Below are 7,526 nucleotides of genomic sequence, written 5' to 3'. Positions count from 1 at the left end.
AACCTTGAACTTCTCATATAATTAATAATTTCTTTAGATCAATTCTGGCTTGATTATTAAATAAACGAAATTTTACAACAATCTTTTTTGTTAAAAAAATAAATAGAAAACAACCTTTTTAATCTCAAGACAGTTCAGTATCAAACTTTTTTCGAAACAACTTCAATCTCGTGAAGCTAATTGGGGGTAAAATAAACCAGTGGACGAGCAGACGACGATGAGAAGATGTTTTAGGGTTTTGTAAGCGGTCGTGTGTTGTTCCAAAGCCATTGGCGAGCCTCGCCTTCTAGTAATGGTGAAACCTGCAAGAAAATTAGCAGAAAGATACATAGAGCTCCATTCAAATTCAAGAATAGAATTGATTCACTTGCTCTAATTTCAATCTATTTAGGTCGAATAATGGGGGTCAGGATTGCTGACGACGGAACTGGTTAGCAGAGATTGATGATTACATCATATAGCAGCAAAAATTTCATATGCCAAATTAAACAGAATCAGCATTTCTTCACATTACATATGACATTTATGTCATAACAAAGAGAATTTTAACATTATACAAGAACTGACATTTTCCCAAACTTGGGAGTGGTATTCATTGAGCCAACCGATCTCCCCAGCAGACATCAACGAGAGCTCAACTAGTTTACTCTGCATGGTAAACCAGGCGAGTCAGTTAAGGCTTAACCTTTCGGAATCTACGGGCCTGGATTTCTTTGGGAGCATATTTTTCATTTTCTTGGCCGTCATGATTCTGTTCGACTTTTCAGTGTCAATCATTAGCATATGGAATAATGAAGAAACAAAGTGTACCTGAATGAGGACGAAAGTGAGCTTCTCGAATTCCAATTATGCAATTCCTCCAAAATGGTTAGGGGTGTCGATCTCTTTTACAATTAGTAGATTCTGCAAGAAGATGTATAGTACACAAATTTTATGTTATAACCAACGTTTATATAAACGTATGAGGTACGCTAGAGGTATACTTCCTTGGTAAGCTATGAACGTTTGCGGTACATTTGTGACTATTTTCCTAGGCAATATTTACTCTTTATGATGCATTTAGAATAGATACACCTACTCTCAGACATCCTATTTCCGCAAAACTTAACATCTAACAAGTTAAATAAAACATTCTTGTAGTTAACTAACCAACTAGTCGAGTTTACAGATTTGTACAAAAACTTTGGGTTAATGAAGACTAAAAATTTTGGTCCTAGACCGCAAACCCAACGAAAAAGGGTACTGAGTATCTGGTACACGACACACGAGGGAATAAGAGTTTTGATAACATTGATCTAATCTATCCAAGTCGAAATGCAACTAACAGTTTAATAGCAATTAGTATCATATCTTAAGTTCCAACTAAAGGCCTTCCAACAAAAAAAAAATTTCCAACTAATGGCTAAAGATATGAAATCAATGTCAATAGTTGGTAGCCCAAGTGGTTCCAAGGTGTTGACATAAACTCCAAAAAACCCTAGAGGTCTCAGGTTCGGCCATCGATGCGATAATTATATATCTTGAAGGTTTATGTCTTGGTAACAATTCATAATTCGGCTATTTAAAATCTCTGTTTTTTTTTATGAGAGAAATCTCTGTTGATATACAGTATATTAATGTCAAAGAAAAACAAGATGATAAATGTCAAGGGAATGTACATGAAGAACTTTTTTTCTTTTATAAATGGCAGATGAACACTTCATCTACTTCACCATCACTATCATCAACCGTCAGCACCATCTCTTCCTCATATCTCTTTCTACTCCCTCAAACTGCGATGGACGTCGTTTGCGTCTGTCTAGGAAAAACTATTAGTAGTGGAAACGGTCTGCAAATCGAAGAAGAAGCTCCCCTAGGTTTCGTTTTGAGACGATGAAGGCAGAAAAAGAATAGCGCAGGGAGGAATAGGGGAAAGAAGAAGACTCGGTCAGATGAAGAATAACCACCAGGTTTAGCTTTAGTGATGATGAAGAAGAAGAACAGAAACCCTTTACTTTAGAAGATGAAGAGAAACCCTAGATTGGAACTTTGAACAACAAAGAAATGTCGCCCAAAACTCCTTCTCTCTTAAATCTCCCTTTCTACCTCAAATCTCTCTCCCTCTCTCTCTCAGTAAATTAATTTCTCTCTACCTCTCGCAGTTTCTATTACTTTCCTGATAGACTTTGGTAAGATCTGTTTCCTTCTTTTACTGACAGTTTGTTTCATTGTTTTTACTTAAATTCGTTTCCTTATTTAAAGTGCCCTTGATATATCCAACCGCCCCACACCCCTCTCTAATTTAGAAAACCCTAGGCCTCTCTTTAAAAGAGAGCAAAGTAACAAATCTAGACTATCAGTCAGTGAGATGGAGAAGCTTCATCCAAATATTGTAGAAGAAATAGTTTCTCGTGTTCCTCCCGAATCCATCGTCCAGGCTAAACTTGTTTGTAAAACTTGGGAAAATATTCTTAGAAACAAAAAGTATGGCATCTTAATGTCCTTTGAGATAGATCCTGCCCTTCGAGAAGAGTCTAGTGTAGAACTCTATTATGGTGACTTTGATGATATTATTAATTACAATGACAACCGGCCGCTATACTCTAGACCCATGGTAAAAAAGATCGATCATCCTCCTATTGGAAAGCGAGATTTTAGAGATGCCATAATTGGTTCGTGCAACGGTTTGGTATGTTTTTCTATTCTACACCAAAATATCTTAGATCCTGTTCATATATGTAATCCCTTTACTGGAGAATATTTTAATCTTCCAAGACTACATGGAATAGAAAGGTACTCTTCTTTTGTAGCACGTGGATTTGGTTACTTACAATCAACTAACGAATACAAAGTCTTACGAATCTACTACCCTAAGGGTGAAAGAAAACCTCCCGAGGGGTTTGTACAGGTATACACTCTTGGCGATGGCCGTGGGTGGAGAAACATAGAAGGAACTGTCAACTACATGTTAACTGAATACATGTCTGGAGGTACTTTTGGTCCAAACGGAGCTATTAATTTCATTACGAAAGATTACAAAATTGTGGGATTTGATTTGAGAGAAGAGAAGTTTCGGGTGCTCCCATCACCATCTTGTTTCCACGAGGTGGATCATCCTGAGGCATTTTCTCTCCGAGTTTTAGGAGGAGATTTGTGTTTTATTCACTCCAGACTCCTACCACGTAGTCTCCGAACATCTGTGGACCAAAAAAAACCGAAATTTGTTGACATATGGTCCTTTAAGCAAAAGGAAGGGTGTTGGAATTGGAGCAAGGATCTTAGGATCCTTACTCCTAAGGATGAATGGCCAATGTATGATCCATTTTTCATAACAAAGAAACATGAAGTAGTGTTATGGGAAATCAACGCTGGTTTTTTTAGTTATGATCCGAAAACTAAAACCACCAAGAAACTTGTTGAAGATAACAAATTGGATCATTTTGAAGCGATTCTTCACATGAACACGAATATTTCCTTGAGAGATATGGGTGTTAGGTCTAAGATGAGAAGAAGAAAAGAAGAAGATAAGATTTACTTGAGGTGAATTTCTTTCTCTTTAGTTTTTTAAATTTCTTTCTCTTCACAGTTTAAGAGCAATTACTATCACATCTTAAGTTCCAACTAGTAATGGCTAAGCACTAAAGATATGAAATCATCAATTAGAAGACAGAACTACATATAAGTGACTAAATTTTGAAATAGGCCAGAAGGTAGTGTTTGTCTTTTTTTTTTGTTAAGTCAGATCTGAAATCTGACACGAAGTCTGAATTCTGACTGTTTCTATCTCACTGGTTGGAATGGTGGATAAGGAATTTGGGTTGACTTGAAGAAATAGTTCTATGCACTGGCATCAACGCTATAATGTTCTATGCACTCGTATTATTCGACACCCTTGGTTTCGGGAGTGATGCTTCTCTATACTCGGCTGTCGTTATTGGAGCCGTTAACGTTCTTTCAACCTCCATCTCTATCTACTCAGTTGACAAAGCCGGCCGAGGGGTTCTCTTATTAGAAGCTGGCATCCAAATGTTCTTATCTTAATTAGTAATTGCAATTCTGTTAGGAATCAAAGTAACAGATCATTCAGAAAATCTAAGTAAAGAGATAGCAATCTTGGTTGTAGTTATGGTTTGCACATTTGTTTCGGCTTTTGCTTGGTCTTGGGGACCATTGGGCTGGTTGATTCGAAGTGAGATATTTCCATTAGAAACAAGATCAGCTGGTCAAAGTATTACTGTCTGTGTTAACTTGCTTTTCACTTTTATCATTCCTTAAGCTTTCCTCTCTATGTTATGCCATTTCAAGTTTGATATATTCATATTCTTCTCGACTTGGGTTCTCGCTATGTCGATGTTCGTACTATTTCTACTGCCCGAAACAAAGAACAAACCTATGGAAGAAATGATACAAAGAGTATGGGAAACAACATTGGTTATGGAAGAAGTTCATGAGCGACGATCATGATTCTGTTCTCAACATTTGTACTATTCCGTCAAAAAAATTGAGAAATCCCGACGGATTCCCTATTTTTCCGTCGAAAAACATGCGCGATAAGCAACAAAATTTTGTGAGACGAAATAAGTATTTCCGACGGTACTTGATGCCGTCGGAAATATTCATATTCCGACAACCTTTTCTTCATTTTCCGTCGAAAAATGCCTGCCTGGAAAATATTTCTCTGGCGCGAAAAATTTCCGCCAATTTTTTCCGGGAAAATGATTTTTCGACGGAGATTGGTCCCGTCAAAATAAAAAGCCCTAAGCAACATCTCTACCCCCTTTCCCTCTCGATTCTTTTCTCTTTCCTACAGTTCCTAAAAAAGCCCTAGATTAACACCCAAAATTTTCACTCGATTTCATCAGTTCAACTCTCGATTTCATCCTCTTTCTCGGTGGGTTCAACTCTCTCTTTATCTCACTTCCAGAAAAAGCCCTAAAGCAAGAACACTCTACTTTTTCTGGATTTGTAGTTTCGGCGGCATCTAACAATCGTCCGATTACTGGTGTTGTTGAACCATTCGAAAGAACTTCAACTCGTTTTGAAATCTTCCTAAACAATCTCTCGCTCGTCATAAGTTTTTAGATGAGTGCTAGGCCGCCATTAACGAGCAGATCAAGTAAGTTTCGTCATTATCTTTCGATCTATACCCGTTTCTCCTTTCCATATTATTTTGATTTTATGAGTTAAGTTATTTCGTCACGAGCATAATCTGAAACTGATTTTCATAGTCCTTTCCTTTAATTATCTGTTGATTTTGCCTGTCTATGATTATTTCTCTATCTATCGATAGAGAAAATTGATATGCTAATTAACAAAATTGAATTTCTTTGCTGATTATTTTCAATAAAACATTTTGGTCATATCATACCTAGCCAATGTATCTTATCTGTATCACGCAATGTACGCCTACTTCGACAGGGACAAAGTTGCCCTAAAAGGCCTTGCCAAGTTAGTAGTAACTCTCTTGCTAAACTATATTCATATTGATGTCATCTTAGTGATTAGAGAGGTTTAAAGCTAATTTCATATTTTAAACTAATTAATAATCAGGTTCTTCAAGGAAGCTAGTGAAGAAGAGAGGCAGCACGCTGAGATTCTAATGGAGTATCAGGTAAACTTTGTTCTATTCTTGTCTGGAATCTAATATTGATGTCTATGTCTGAATTCGACCACCCCGAGAAGGGAGATGCATTGCACGGTAAGTTTCGTTTAGTTGCCTCAAAACTGTCGTATTTCTTCGATTCTTCGTTCTCCGAATAATAGGTATACCTATTTTTCTTGATTCAGCAATGGAGCTTGCACTTTCTTTGGAGAAGTTGAATAATGAGAAACTTCTCAATGTACACCAAGTAAGCGTCTCAAAAAACCGTCTAAACTTCCTAGCTTTTGTTCTCTAACTACCCATAGTTACTCTGGTTATAAATGTCTGAGATCTTATCTTATTAGGGTAGTTCAGTTTTTCATCAAGTTATACTACTAGGCGTTATTAATCTATTAGTATTAGTTAGACTAGATTAGCTAATTACAACTCTCTAGTCTCTACTTGATCTATGTAATGAATGTGCAATTTGGTTTCTTTTGTGCTTAGATCTGTCATTATCTTTGGCTTCTACTCTAGGGTTCCTATTACAATAGACAAGGAGCTAGAGTTGCATCAATTATTTGTGGAGTTACTTCTCGAGGTGGATTGAGAAGGTGAGATGACATAATACACAACTTGGATTAGGTTGTTTCTTTATCGATTATCCTGACATAATACAACTAGTTCCGATGTCAGTAAATATCTTCTAGTGTCGTGTTGTCAATCACATTACTGTTCTTGTTTTTTCTTCGTGTTTCGACATTGGTAACTTAATTGACGTAGTAAATATCTTCAGTTGATGGGTGGGCTAAATGTTCTGCCTCCTTAGCTGCATGTGGCTGAGTTGTGGTGGGCCATGATTATGTTGCTACGTAAACTAATGCTTCATAATATTAAACTATGAAATACTTCGATGAGAAATTCCCCGTCGCCTTATTTTTTCTTTTTTCATCTCTTTTTCATATGCATGTTGAAGACCCTGCATCATTGTTGATGTTTGATTTTCTAACAAGCTATAGAAGCACTGGTTATGACCTGCGCGATATTGTTCCATATTGAACATTGTTTTCCCTTTGCTGTTTTGATTTTGGGGCTGAGTTCCTACAATTCCCTGATTTTTATGAGATAATCTTCATGCGAAGGGGTAAAGAGGTTATCTCCATTCATTAGGTATGGTGTTTGATATGTTTGATATATGGCGCTCAATCTGTACACCACTTAATCTAAGAGTGTAGGACTAACTATTTTCGGTGCACAACTTACAGGGTGATCAGAGGTCCCCTGGAATCATACCGTTGGCAGTGAAGGATACATTTAGCATAATCCAAGAGGTATTGTAAACTGGGCACTTTGTTGATCCTTACTAATTATCCTAAGTCTTAACTATATTTAGCGTTGACCTCACATATTTTGTGCCCCAGACTCCTGACCGTGAATTTCTCCTTCGTCTGTCGTACTTGGAAATCTACAATGAGGTAAGGCTCTTCTAGTTTTCTTAAAAAATTTCATGGACATTCTGTATTTAATAATCTCGGAAATTTTGTGCCTTATAATTGATATATGGTTCATGACATGTGATATATGGTTCTTGAGAATTGTTGGCGCTTTTAATTTGTAATACTCATATTCAGGTTGTCAATGACTTGTTAAATTCTGCAGGCCAGAACCTGAGAGTTAGAGAGGACATCCAGGTGTTTGTCTATTTTAGTTCCTTATATAGAAATTCAACAAGATATCAACGCATTCAATATTTTTGGGTTTGTATTTATAAATGTAGAATCCTACTGAGTTCCTAACAATGTTTTAGACGGTGTTGTGATAGAACATATACATTTTTCTCTGCTACTAAATGAAATATTCACTAGTTTTGATTTCTTATTCTTGTGAAGATGACCATTTTCAATTACTTTCTGGTTTGAACGTTTGATTTATGCAGTTTGTAGATGAATTTAGGTTTTATGCTATT

At 36.6% G+C, this 7,526-nt stretch overlaps 1 long non-coding RNA gene and 1 pseudogene across 2 annotated transcripts; one reads left to right on the top strand and one right to left on the bottom strand.

The window, feature by feature from the left end:
• Window positions 1–28: 28 nt before the first annotated feature.
• LOC147559223 (uncharacterized) lies at window positions 29–3,518 on the bottom strand. Its single transcript, XR_015234539.1, has 3 exons — window positions 1,659–3,518; window positions 811–903; window positions 29–302 (listed from the first exon to the last, which is right to left on the bottom strand). It is a non-coding gene; the product is annotated as an uncharacterized LOC147559223 (long non-coding RNA).
• A 7-nt stretch (window positions 3,519–3,525) lies between these two features.
• LOC147559222 (ferritin-3, chloroplastic-like) lies at window positions 3,526–7,438 on the top strand (annotated as a pseudogene). The gene is made up of 7 exons (XR_015234538.1): window positions 3,526–5,095; window positions 5,352–5,427; window positions 5,530–5,677; window positions 5,767–5,828; window positions 6,826–6,891; window positions 6,982–7,035; window positions 7,220–7,438. The product of XR_015234538.1 is annotated as a ferritin-3, chloroplastic-like (transcript).
• Window positions 7,439–7,526: the final 88 nt, after the last annotated feature.

Source organism: Eschscholzia californica, unplaced genomic scaffold (genome assembly GCF_041429995.1).
Source record: "Eschscholzia californica isolate CP2 unplaced genomic scaffold, dmEscCali1.0.p SCAF_2, whole genome shotgun sequence".
NCBI classification, from domain to species: Eukaryota; Viridiplantae; Streptophyta; class Magnoliopsida; order Ranunculales; family Papaveraceae; genus Eschscholzia; species Eschscholzia californica.
The sequence above is the reverse complement of the archived record's forward strand: the minus strand, read 5'-3'. Positions and strand labels throughout refer to the sequence as shown.